The 14,181-nt window shown below is 34.5% G+C and overlaps 1 protein-coding gene across 6 annotated transcripts in view; it reads left to right on the top strand.

Annotated features, from left to right (window-relative positions):
• LOC118737979 (homeobox protein homothorax) overlaps window positions 1-14,181 on the top strand; it is a 615,436-nt gene that overhangs the window by 362,088 nt on the left and 239,167 nt on the right. The gene's annotated exons all lie outside the window — the stretch shown is intronic.

Here is a 14,181-nt window from a genome sequence, read left to right as displayed (position 1 = left end):
ATGATTTCTTAGTGGCTTATAAAATTTTGATTTTTATTTTTTGAAGAAAATAAAAAGCTGATTATTTTTACTTTTTATATTTAATGCAAAAATAAGATTCAGAATTTGGTCGATAGTTTTTAATTCAAGAGATCTTTCATGTTTTTAGCTCCGGATTTTCTTCGAATTTTAAGTTAAAACTTTAAGGCACAATTTTTGGGCAGATAGATTTAGGTTTTTTTAGAAATTTTCGGCAACATTCGATGTTTGTTCGGTACTTAAAAAAACAAATTTTTTATATATTTGTCTTAAAAAAATAAAAGCCGATTATTTTCATATTTTATTGTTTAGACAAAAGTAATTTTTTGAATTATCGTAATTTCTAATAAATTTTCCAAGACAAGGAAAACCAATTATTCTTATGCTTTTAAGAAATAAAAGGCCCAAATTTCGAAATATTTTTATGCTTTAGGCCATAATTTAGTGATTTTCGGGGGCTTTGATTTTTTTTTCAGAAATATTCAGACAAAAAAATTGGAAAATTTTAAACGTTTTTATGAAAAAGTATAAAGGAATGGTATTTGGGGTTTCTTTTAACCAAAACAAATTAAAAATTCTGCTTAAACTACTGTACCCCTTCCCATACAATTTCAGTTAATCCATCACAAGTTTCATGCCTGTTGCTGTACACCTAAACAGATTTGCTGAATTTATAGGCAATTAGTCTTGTAAGTTTGCCGTTACAACCCTTCAATATCTATCCTGCCTGGAAGGTGTTAAGACCACATAAATGAGTTTTTGCTATAGTTGTTGCTAAGTACTATAATGGCATTAAGCGTACATGTTTACAAGTATATAGTTACATACATAAAACTATGTACATATTTATATTTACGTACATATGTATATGTGTTGGTCCATCTTCGTCATGCAGCTTCCACGCAACGCTTAACGATGCTGTTTTCCTGCTCAACGCTTTCATGGTGTCTTACTTTACCTATACTTTATTCAATTTTTTTCCCACACCCAAATGCTTTTGTTTTTCTTTTAGCAACATCAGCAATAAATTACTCATTGATTGTCATAGCGATTCCTTGTCCTTCCACTGCTTCTTTGTTGGTCAGTAAATAACTTAAACAAAGTTTTGTTTAACTTAAACTACTTTTACTCGACCCTTAAATAATAAACCCTTCTCTTTAAGGTAGATATGTATGTATGTATGTATGCAAGTGCATTAACTTCCCTTCATTTAGCACACATTTTTCTTCTCTTCCATGTCGTACGCTCCCTCTCGTTAATAACTAACTTTTGTTCAAGTAATTACATAAAACGAAAAGTTTTTCTTCTAAATAAGTATGTGTTTCTATAATTGTTGTTTGTTTGTTTATCTTCAACTGATTACTTAATATCAGCGTATTAGTTTGAGTATAGATTTCCGTAATTGTTTCTGTCCAGTGTCTGGTTGTTGTTATTTGTTGTTTACTGTTACTTCAGGTTCATATTTTTAGTGTAGTAATTCGGTATTGGAAACTTGGAACCACATAATGTTCGTGCGGGACATGGCTAGTGCTGTTAATATGATGTAACAACGCCGCTGCAACGTTAGTAGAAAAAGGTTTCGAAGAAAAATATACATAAATAAAATATGCAAGTTAGAACTGCTGTGTAAGAAATAAGTCTATGAGCTTTGTGAATACAAAACATAAGTAAGCTTTAGTTGTGCCTCAATTTTCTAAGTAAAATGTTCAGCTTTCGTTCACTTGATTAGTACAAAGAGTAAGTCTAAATTTGAGTTTAGTCTCTATGCTTACGGCTTTACATATACGAGTACTTGAAATGTATTTTGTTTAAATAAATATCGCAAGGTCTGCTGTTACTGACTTTTTAGCCAACTTAAATATCATACAAATTTTTAAATATTATAGAAGACAATTCGTGAGGCTTAAAATACAATGCCTCTTACTACTAATACCAATGCAGTTTCATTCCTACGAGTATGTAGCCCAAATTCTCATTTTCGTTCCTTTAGCCTCACTTTCGTATGATTGAAAATTATCCCAAAGTGGTTGCCGTGCTCTTTTTTCGCTCTTGGCCTTTTTCACTTTTCGCAATTATTTTATAAATAAATAATTTCAACATTTTACGTGCCTCAAGAAGCGAACACACCACCGCCACCGGGGGAGTTCGAACTTTAACCGTTGTTGGCGTTGGTGGTTAGCAAATAAGTTAAATTGTTTCTTGATCATTTTACTGTGCCAAGCCACAAGCATATAAAACAAGTGGGTTGGATGGTCCTGCCACCCCTTTCATGTACTACAGGCTGTAGGCAAATAAGAGTTACTCCGTTAAATATAACGATTCAGAGACACCGTTTATTTACTCGTACATAGCTATCTTCACGCTCCCATAGCGCCCGCCGGTCGCTCTACCGCAACACAAAGTATCAAATTTTGAAGAAACAAAGAAATTGCATGACACACTCCGATTCAAACAACTGTGGCTTGCAGCTATCGCAACCATCACTGCCACTGTGCGAGTGAGAGTGTCCCTGGTGGCGCCACACCGGTAGCTCCCCAAAGCAGCATTACGTCTAATGGTTATGGCAGCGGCGAGCGACGGCGATGGCGATGGCGATGGCAATTGTCAATGTGTACGAGTATGGGTAGTTTTATCAGCAGTGAGTGTGACAGCGAAAGTGAGATTGCGAGATATAGTGAAATTTTGTGGCATTTGCTAATACGGTTATTGTTGTTGTTATTGCTGTTTTTAATTTTCATTTATTTATTAATAAAGCGCACTTAAGATAAATGCTCACTGATATGTATGTATATGCACACTTTCAAAAACGGGCAAGCGACAAACATTTTTTCCATTTCTCACTTGGTTTCTTCTAATTGTTGTCTCTTTGTTTTATACGTAGTAAATATTCGTTAGCTTCGCGCAATTAAGCGCACTTTTTTAATGAAATACAATTTAATATTGATAACTGTTTGGGGACATGCAAAGTGTCTGACCACAATAAAGGTATCTATGTATGTATTTACTAACTGCAGTAATATTAAATAATAAAACAACAACAATGCAATACAAGAGCGAACGATGTCGTGTGCTGTAGTGCGATGTACACAAATAATGCTCGAAGTACAAATAAAAATTAGTATTAATTGCTTTGCAAACGCGCAGCGTTAAAGTTGGCTTGAAGGGGTGAAGTGTGGTGGGTAGTTGGGGTTACAAGCAGCGCACTTTGCTTTCATTTCCCTTTTGGCTATGTTCGTGTATGTCTCAGGATTAAAGCTTACATTAATATTTTAGCTTTCATTTGTTAGTGGCGGTCATAATTACTACAAAGAAAGGCGCTTGGAGCGAGCAAAACATTTGCTTAAATATTTATTGCAGCGCCGAGCATCCGTGCCAGTCCAGCTTGCCACACTGCGCTCCAATCCACTCCCCTCCACTATCATAGGCTTGCCGAAACTGACTGAAATTTTGTTTTGTACATTTTTGGATGCGTAGTTCGATAGTTTAATTAGTATTAATTGAATTCGTAATTAATTAAAGTATTGTACGCCAATTGCAGCTCCACACACCTTGCACCATCTCTTGGCTTGTGCCAATGCGGTAGAGTGTTATAGCCCCATCGGTAGGCTGCACGTGTTAAAACTCAAACACCGTTAAGGCGCTATCCAAGTATAAAATCATCAGCTATGGTTGCGTGAGGGGGACTAAGGCTAAGCTAAAGGATAACATAACAAAAAAAAAAAACAAAAACAATGTATCTAAAAGAGGTTTTTTTCTTAGCTGCATACGCACTTACGCACTTTTGCTCCCTAATTGTAATTTAATAGCCTTGCAGCAGTGGCAGGTGGCAATAACTAAGTATGTACATATGTATATATGTATGCATACACTGGATAATAAAGAAGCGCTGGTTAATGTGCTGCACTAATTTCTTAGCAAGTGGAAGGGTTAGCTATGTATACCTTGTTGCATTTGAAGCACTTACGATTTTGTTGGGGGAATAAACCAGCGCCGTCTAAATTGTGCGTAAGGTATTTTTTGCTGCTAACCTAAAATGTTAAAAATGCGTAAAAACTGATACAATAAGTCGGCGCGGGCACAACGATATCAAATTTTGTAGGGGAGAAGTGGAAAAAAGTAACCAATAAAAAAATGAGGAAGAATGAGTCCAGTTAGGAAATATACTATGTTAAACTTAACACACCACTGTTATTGCGTGATACAAATATAAAACTATAACATAAGTTTTAGAGAGTATGGCTAGAGCTGCATACTACCTCACCGTATGGCCTGGGTTCAATTTCTGGTTCGTGAAAAAGTTTGAACTATAAAGCGATTTTTCCAACAGCGGAACGATACAGGTAAGCTGTGTGAAGTTAAGAAATTCCGCAGGTAGCTGTTGTCTAGCCCAGTGAGTTGATAAAGTACTAGCCAAAAAGTTTAAACCTTTGTCTAGCAAAAGCCGGGCAGCTGAGAAGGAAGTGGTGAGATGATGGGAAAAATGAAGGTCTGGCCAACGGAAAAGACTGCAGTCGACCATCGAAAGCGAAAGACTTTTTTAAATTTGCCTTTGACTGTAAGCCCTTCTGCCCATAAGTAGTCCCTTGATTTACAAAGGAACTCCTATGCACTCTTTGTGCACGGAGATGGTATTAAGGGTACCCAGCCAACCAATTTGCCAGCCTTTTAATTTTCTGCGATGTCATTGTATGATTTGGAAAGTTTCAAGGTAATTGGTAGAGAGGTCATGCATTCGCCGACTAGTTTAGAGCGTACTATGAGCGATCCTTGCTCGCTGATTGCAGCTTGGCTATAATAGTATATATTATTTTACATTCTCTATTACATATTTTTTTAAATTTCATTTAAATTCAATTTCAATAGAATATTCTTATTTATACAAAACTGAAGATAATGCATTGTCTAAGATATGTGGGCCACCATTTTTGACCAAAACCACCAAAAAAAATTTTGTAATAGAAATTCAATTTCGACCACTGAACTCCCAAATACCAAAATTTACCTATGACAAAATTTCGAATGAAACCGAGAACAAGTCCCGATATTTGTATAAATTTATCAAAGCAGCAATAAAATTACAAAGCTTCTAACCGAAATCAATAAAGAATGTAATATGAACATTTCAGCAGTTGCTTTCATTGTATTGACAGCCAACAAACGCAGAACTTAAATATTGATTGACCACACATACTTATCTACTAAACTGCCGATACGATGGGGTGGCTTCGAAGTAATTCTGCCACTCGCTGCGAGCTATTAAAAAAAGCATTAAGTCTTTTATGGCCACATTTAAGTTGCTGTGTATTCTGTTGGCATGCCATCAAGCCGGACAGATCAGCGCGCTTAGACTAGCACAAGCCAAAGACAAAAGCGGTAAAGCCAGTAAAAGTCATTAAGCGACTACTGAGATAGGTTTTTAATCACTTTTTTTTGGTATGGTGTCGGTTTTTTCTTTGTGTCATGCGCGTTGCCTCAGCAGAAATGTAACAATCGCATGCGAAAACGCATAAAATCTAGTATGTTGGTTGTGTTAAATGCTCATCAAATTTGTGATAATTAAATTGGATGCCAAAGTGCTGTTGATTAAACAAATCATATAAAATAATCGCGCCAGCAGCAGCGCCGCATTTGCTTGATGAACGCGTTCACGCGCTTGCTAATGTTGGCGAATATAAAATTTAATTCCAACAATTCAAGCGGTTGAGATAACATTGAAAAGTAAGTAAATATACATACTTAATATATTTAATTTTGTAATGCATTATATTGGAGTATGCTCTTACATTTAGTGCGTGCTAGTTTCGCTTTTTCGCCACCCGCGGCGGCATTCGCGCACTCAAAAGATAATTGAGATTTGTTTTTGAGAAAAGTGCTTCAATTTTTATTTTATAATTTTTCTAATTTGTTTGCTTGTCGCCTGCTTTCAAATAAGTATGCTCTCTGGCCACTTAAGTATTGCGTTTTAAGTATCACTTCATAAGTCATAGGAAAAAATATTAAGTACCCGATTCACTTGCCGCATACACTTGACACTGTGCCACTGCTTTTCCATAGTTATGAATTGTGGGGGAATAAGAAGAGCTGAAATAAAGGGCTTCGTATGATAAAAAAAAAAATTTTATAATTGCCATTAACAATTAAGTGAAAATGTGCATTAAGCGATAAGTTTCTGGCAGTACAGATTTTAAAATGCATATGTACATGTGTATGTAAGTAATTTGGAGTGCTTTTTAAATGCGCTGTTATTGAAAAGACTTGGAGTTCTGGTGATAAAAAAAATATATTTTACAAAAAAGAGAAGATGAAGCGTTTGTAAAATTTAAAATTTATAATGCTTTTATTACTTTGTAAATTTTTTGGCATGAAGCTATTGCAAAAAATGGCTGTACGGTTAATAAATGTTCAGGAGCAAGGGACATCCAGCAATGAGTTCGTAGTTCAAAAGTACAACAATTGTCCGCCTGTCTGTCGCAGAGAATGACAATTTTTTTCAATGTGATAGTTCCTACTAACGTTTTCTTTGTGCCTCCTGAAATGTGCTCGAGTACCTTCTTTTGACACTGGCATCCTAGTTCTAGGGCCATAATGCCAGCCTCTATGCCTTTCGAAGTTTACCATCCGTCGATTTGCTCGACAAATAATGCTGCCCACTAGCGTGGGCCGAAAATCCGCTTTTTTAGAATTTTGATTGGTAATAGAAAAAATATGGTTCATTATGCTCTAAAAAAAGTCTGTGTGAAATGTGAAAGTTTTTGGTCAATATCCTATCCATCAAAGTTCAAGTACTAAAAAAAAAAATTGCTTAGCTAACTTCGATTCTCTACAAAAAAGGTCCATATAAATAACTATATGGGACTAACACTTTGGAAGATTATTGCAGTTTTAGTAAAAAATGTATTACTTAATTTCTTTATAAATTTTTATTTTTTGGCCATATTGAACTTTGATGGACTTGGGCGAGCCTAAGATATTGACCAAAAATTGTCATATTTCACACAGATTGTTTTTAGAGCATAGTGAACCATATTTTTGCTACTACCATTCAAAATTCTAAAAAAGCAGATTTTCGGCCCACGCTACTGCCCACGTAATATAATCTCTGGGAAGTTTGGAAAGCGAAAGCTGGGAGTTTAATGTGGCTAAGGCTTCCGCTACATGTAGATTGTACTATTATGATACACCATCGTGGCTCTGGATATTGTTGGGTAAAAGACCCATGTGTGCAGAACATTCTAGTAATATGCCGCAATGCAATATCTACATATATGTAGTTTAATCATATTTTCATATTTTTTTATTTTACAAGTATTATCTTACTATAATATGATTATATTCTTTTATTATCTTAAGAATTTTATTCGTAATTATATTCTTGTATTATTTTAAGAATTTTAGTTTTATAATTTTTATATTATTATGTATCAACATACACATTTTCGTTCGATTTCATATACATACATACCCGGGTATGCAGTTGTTGACGTAAGGGGCAAATCTCACTCAGACTTGAGAATATGACGATAAGAATATCATGAAATTTCAAGTAAATCCGATGGCTAGTTTCCAAGATATAACAGTTTTAAAACGCAAAATATACCCGGGTATATTGCTGTTGACATAAACGCTAATCAATCTGGATTCCAGCCCTTCAGCTCTGGGGGGAAGGAAACGGGAAAGTGATTGCCAAGCTAAGAGAGCTGTCATTTCTCTTCAATGTGTATTTAAGCTTCACTTGACAACCTTATTCTATTTAGTTTATATGTTCCTTGTACCGTTCTTTAGCTTTCCTTGTACTTTGATTTGGATATTATTTCTCGCATCGCTTCTTACCGCAAGCTTATTAAACAGCTTGCGCATCTTCTTTCTAAATGCTAAGAATTCGCGGGCACTCCAAATGGTTTTGGAGTTATCCTTCAACAGAGTGTCGGGACAGAAGTAATTCAAGGCATCACTCAAAGAGTCCATTAGACTTAGTGTTCTAACGCATAGTCGAGGCTCATCCTTTTCTGGTTTAACTTAATACACATCGTTGATGCCTTTAAAAACCAATCATACAGCGCTGAAATTTTACAGGACAGCGAAAAAATGTTTTTCATTGACTTGATAGGCGATATTTTCTCTAGCTATAATTTTAAAAATCTGTTGTTTAATAACGATTTTTATGCATGAATCTCGATGCTTGGAGTTCAGGGTTGCCAAATCTTATTTTTAATATTACAATGGACAGATTTGCCTATATACATAAGTATGTATATCATATAAATTTTTGAAAATGGTTGCACTTACTGATTTCTTCTCTCAACAAGTATTCGATAAGTATTTAAAAATAAAATCTTCCATTGTAGGATCGAGTCATTATTGAGCCTGTTAGAAAATTTTCCACATTTAAATATTCCATTGTATTATAAAAGTAAATTTCATACAGCAACCATTCCTACAACTCAATGCATTAGAAATTTCGCTTAAGGAAAATACGACGATACAGACAACTCAATTACGATTTACAGCTAACAAATACCTTACACCATAAAAGGTGGGAAAATGCAAGCAAAAAGTAAATAATAATAAAGTAGTCAGTTATTGCATTGCAGCTGCGCCAATAGCATTACAATTACCTTGGCATGCGTTAGTCGAGAACAGATAAGAACGAAAGTGCTTGATAACAAATATCTGCTAATTTTTTTAAATACACTTCGCCAACTACTAATTCATTTAAACGACGCATAAGCAATAGTACAATTTTAAACACTTCCTGCGAATTGACTGCGTTCGCTTACTACACAAACAAACATCATGTGTGTAGTACAATCAGAGTGCGCCAATCGCAAAACGTGTCGGTGGGTTGCGCGCTTAAGTCTTTCGTTTGCAGAAAAATTATCGCAGATATGTACATACATGTATATATACTTAATAATTCAATAAAAAGAAATTGCAACAAAAAAATATATTTTGCTAATGTCGCTCTGCTGGCAAAATGTTCTCAGCATTTTATGACGCTTGCTTGTCTGAATTCATTATTTTTACGAGTATTTATAAATATTTTTCAACTAATTTTGTATGCAAACTGCAATGCAAGTGTTGCTAATATTTTGTAAAATCGCATATTAATAACGCCATCATATGTCTTTCATGCGTTGCGTTTTGTCTTTTGAGTTTGAGTTTCAGAAAAAGTAAAGACAAAGCAAAGGGGTATTAATATTTTTATTAAATTTCCATGCGCTCTGCTTGGTTTTTGTTTTTGTTTTTTAAAACTATATATTCAATTGCCGTTGTACTTATTACATGTTTATATGAGTTTTTAATTTGACTGCTGCTGTGTTGTTAAAGTGACTACTATTGTTGCTGGCATTGCTGTAATCGCTAAAGAACACGATTATCGTTTAAAATAAAGCAACAACAGCATTTTGTGTACGAGAGGCCTACGACTTACATATTTGTAATAACCATACAATTGAAATTTTGGTTTTTATGTTTTTTTTTGTTATTTTTTTATTTTTATTTTTCAATTACTTTTTTAATTTCGTTTTGCATTGATTTTACTATTATTATTTTTTTTTTGTGAGTTAGCAAACATTTCGTGTATGCGATTTCGACGCTGACTTTTGTTTAGAAACGCGTGTATCTACGAATATGTATATGGAGCACTAGGGTGGTCCTTAAAAAATATCAAACATCAAATTTTGTACGATACGCTCCTTTGTTTCGTTTAACGTACAAAATGAGTGCATCCACGAAAATTGAAAAATTTTAGAATCATTTTAGGGGTCTTTACCAGGGTTCGAAAATATTAAATTCTATACATATTTTGACATATTTTGTTATCATAAAGAATATGAAAGGAAAGTGCGTTTTGAGCTCAGACAGGCACACTTACTGGTTAATTCTGGCTAGAATATGTAGTTAAGAGTCTTTCGTAAGACAAATGAAAGACAGTAAGCAAGATAGTTTGAAAGATTTATAAAAAAGCTCCGTTGCCCACTTTCATGGTGAAAAGCTCTTTTGAAAAAAATCACTTAAGCATGTTCCAAATGGACATGTATGGTCGAGTGAGCGGAATACTGGGATGCCATTCGATAGATCCGAAGTTCGAACACTCGGGCAGAGGAACTTCTTTTATTTAATTTTTCCCTCATTTTAATTTAATTTTTTTAGTGTTTAGCTTTTATTGTTTTGAAAAGAAAAATATAGATATATATATATTTTTTAAATTTATTTAATTTGTAAACATTTATTTTATGTATTATTTATTTATTAACTTTTTAATATTTTTTTTGTTTACTTCCTAGTAACATATTTTTCCTTTTTTAATTTTTTGATCTTGTTGTTTTAAAAAGAAAAAATATCTACATATGTAGATAAATTTTTCTAATTGCATTTATTTCTTAGGAGCTTTTATTTATCTTTTTTTTTTTTTGAGTTTAATTGGTTTGAGATTAATTTTATTTTAACTTTTCACTTAAACATTGATTTGAAAAAAAGAATATATACATATATTTTTTTATTTTTTATTAAATGTTTAGAAAACTTATTGTCAAAAGACAAAGACTTTAGTCATTCGAAAGACTGTGGTGAATTAAAACATACTAGTTGCCAGAAATGCCCTGTTACTCTCTCCTATACATGAGTTTCTTGGTATTCAAAATAATTCTTTGTAAACCAGTGAAATTTAGAACTTAAGCAAAATGTTGTAAAATGTTGCATTCACTCCGAAAAACCTGAAATAAATGGCACACTTTAGAGTTTTCAAAAATATGTGTACTTATACAGGTTATCAAATTTAAATTTTTGACATCTTAATAAAATACCCTAAAAATTGTCTCAAAGTTTTCGGGAAAGCCCTTTTTTATACTTTGAAAAAAAAAATAAATAAAGAAGGGGTCCTCCAATGCAATCTTTAGATTTTCATATTTTTTAAAGACCACCTTAGTGTGTATGTATGCTTGTATATATGTCGTACAGTGGTCGCGTTGCGCAGGCGGTTAGCCTTTACGAGCTCATCAAAAATTTTCACTATTGTTGTTGTCGCCTTTCCTATCTTTGCCTGCTGTGAGTGCAGAAAATTTGAAATCTTTCAATTAAAATGCAATGCAAATAATTTTTATTAACAATTAGAAACGTTGTCTGCATTTAAAGTAGGCAAAATTTTGTTTTGCCTTTTTATTTTAATTTTTTTGGTTGTTGTATTCCGATTTCTATTAGCTATGTATTGCAAATGGTGGGAGAGTTTGGAAGTCGAGTTTTTGTTATGTTGTTGTACTAACTATGTTTATGCTGTATGCGCAGCTATGGCGTTGACTGTAATTGGTTATTATATTGTGCAAAAATGAGATATTAGTTCGTTGAACGCACAAAAGGCGTGGTCTGGCAGTGAGTGAGTTAGTAGTAATAGTGGGGTTTGCGTTGGTTGTAAGTAACTGGAAAGTATTTTTTTATTTGTTTTGATAAAAAAAGGTGGTAGATGAGTGACAAAAGGGTTATAAAAGTATAGTGATTTCCTTAGTTTTTGTTTTTTTTCACCTACATTAGGGTTCAAACGACAAAAGAGTTATACTCGTTTAAAAACTGAAATTTTTTGGCATTTTTCGATAGTAAAAGCTTGATTTCTTACATTTTTTTGTGCGACGCAAGTCTTCGTATTCGCTGTTTACAATTAGTTAATTCTTTATAAGTAGTTGTAAAGCATATAAGCATAGAATAGTAACGAACTTTGGTAAGTTTCAAGCTTTTTCTTTACTTTTGCCAATTTGCTTAATATTTTTTAAGAATTCTTGTTACCAATTCTACCAATTTTCCCATGTCAAACCTATTCACGTAACCGCCCACTTCATGTAATTACCGCCACCATGCATATTACTTAGCCGACAGCATGTAACTAATTAATACCCACTAGTTTTTCTTTCAAAATTTAATATGCCGTCAGCAACATGCTTTGTGACGCGTCAATATTGTAAGCTTTTGTAAAAGGAAAGAATAGCGAAGAAAACATCAACGGCGTGTGTTCTAAGTTCAAACGCTTGCTCGCAAAAGAAAGAAACACACAAACACTCATATAGTATAAACGTGCTTTAAAGTATTGTCTGCTTAGCCCTACAAGCAGCCGCATATTAATTTTCACTGCCCTTGCAATTTTTTTAACACATAAGTATATATCTAAGTATGTGCATATGTATGCGTTATAAAATATTTTTAACTAAACTATATATATATATATTTTTAGACATAGTCTAGACGTTTTGACCGCGTTGTAATGCAGGCATATACATATACTCTATGTATGTATGTACAGGCATATGTGTGTATATTTTCCATATATATGCACGTGTAATCATACATATCTACATATTTAAATAAGTATGCAACGTTGCGTAAAGCCCGTCATTTTACTTTTGACATTTTGACAGGCCGACAGGTTGGTCTAGTCGATCGGTCGAATTGTTAAAGACAGAAAAATTGTCGGCTTACTGGGAAACTCCAGGTAAGCTGTAAGTACATTGAATTTTAAGTGAAAGTGTGTGGGAAATATGCATGATGAAGATTTGAAAGAAATAATACCTTTTGAACTAAACATAGAAATCGATAATTTTTTTATGAAGTTATGTTGTGGGCTGCAAACAAAATACGAAAGAGACAACAATAATATCTTGGTTGCTCATTAAATATTGACAAACATGTCGCTCGTTTGCTGGCAGCAGGTTACAGAAACAAAAACTAATCCTTGCTAGTGAAAAGCAGAACCCCAAAAAGTCGTCTCAACTGCTTCGTGGCTGGCAGTGAAAATGTAGTTATCATAAGTAAATAAGTTAGCACAAGAAGTTACCAGACAGTAATCCAACAAGTAGTCAGATGCCTCATTGTCAGGTAGTCTCGAGAAACCTAGCAACCATGAATTTATTATACTATGTAATTGTCAAATGTCGTGTTGAGAGAAATAAGCCTAGTTGACGTAACAAAACTTTTTATCAGTGGATAGTAAAACACGCTCGTTAGGTTTTCAAACATAATTTAGCCGAGACTTGCATTACCAATTTAATTTTAAAGTTGTTTAGTGAGATGAGTGCAGCTTTGCTGTCACCACCGACACGTAAACTCCTACTTCTACGCCTTTTTCACACCACGCAGTCCATGGCTTGGCTTATCGAGACTTATTCTCTCAGAGAGATGTGAAGATTGTAGCCGTTTTGTAGTCATCAGTAGGTTAAATATGGTAAAACTGAAGTGGCTGCCAGTGACCCCACTAGAACAACTAGGCCCTTAAATTAACTCAAAAGTTGCCGTATTCCTACTTCGGCTATGTCGGTTTAGCCTTTGAGAAGTTCTGAACCAAAGAATTTCCGTCTTTTTTGCAAAGTACAGCATATTCTCATAACAGATGCAGCAAGCTTTCTGGCTCTTATTCCTCTGTGCTTGTTCTGAATAAGTCGTTGTAGGGAACCCCTAACATCTCAATGTGCATATCGATAGAAACATGGCTGTGACTAAGTGCCCTCTGCTAGATATGAACAAGGCCTTCGTCTGCTTCTCGTTCCATGTTGGTCCCATAAGTTATGCATTATTGCACGTAGGTAGACTTGCCCACCTGCCGCTTTATCTCTTAAGATATAAATCCTTTAGAAAGAAAGAGCTTGCAGGTAGCGAGCGGCTTGCCTAAACCCGTCTAGGACTACGAAAGTGGAATGGAGGTACCCTTTCTTGCAAGTTGGCCGACTTTTCGTTGCATAGTATGTTCTGGTGCTCGGCACCCATATAAAGTGCGGCAGTCCGCTACAGTTCTTGAACTGCATGTGACCGACTCAAACGCTTTGAGTGCCGCCCAGCTGTCCGATAGAAGAAGTTTAGAAGTTGGTTTGAAACACGCTGCAATAGTCGGATGGGCGAAATGATTTATCCAGACCCAGCGGGGCTGAAATTTCCCAAGCTATTAAATGAGAGTCTGTTTTTAACCTCATCCCAGATGCATAGCTGATTGATAATGGGTTTTATCATTGAGGTGTAATTATTTAGGATTCCTCTAAGCGGCAGATCCTTCGTCTCTCCAACGCATTTTTCAACGCCGTTCAGGCTTTGGTGGTCTTTTGTTCAATGTGCGAATTCCATAGAAGTTTACTATATATGATCGCAGCTAAATAGTTTATTTAACAAGAAATCTGATTAGTGAATCTTTTT

This window comes from Rhagoletis pomonella, unplaced genomic scaffold, assembly GCF_013731165.1.
Source record: "Rhagoletis pomonella isolate Grant_MI unplaced genomic scaffold, Rhpom_1.0 Rhpom_scaffold_00004, whole genome shotgun sequence".
NCBI classification, from domain to species: Eukaryota; Metazoa; Arthropoda; class Insecta; order Diptera; family Tephritidae; genus Rhagoletis; species Rhagoletis pomonella.
The sequence above is the reverse complement of the archived record's forward strand: the minus strand, read 5'-3'. Positions and strand labels throughout refer to the sequence as shown.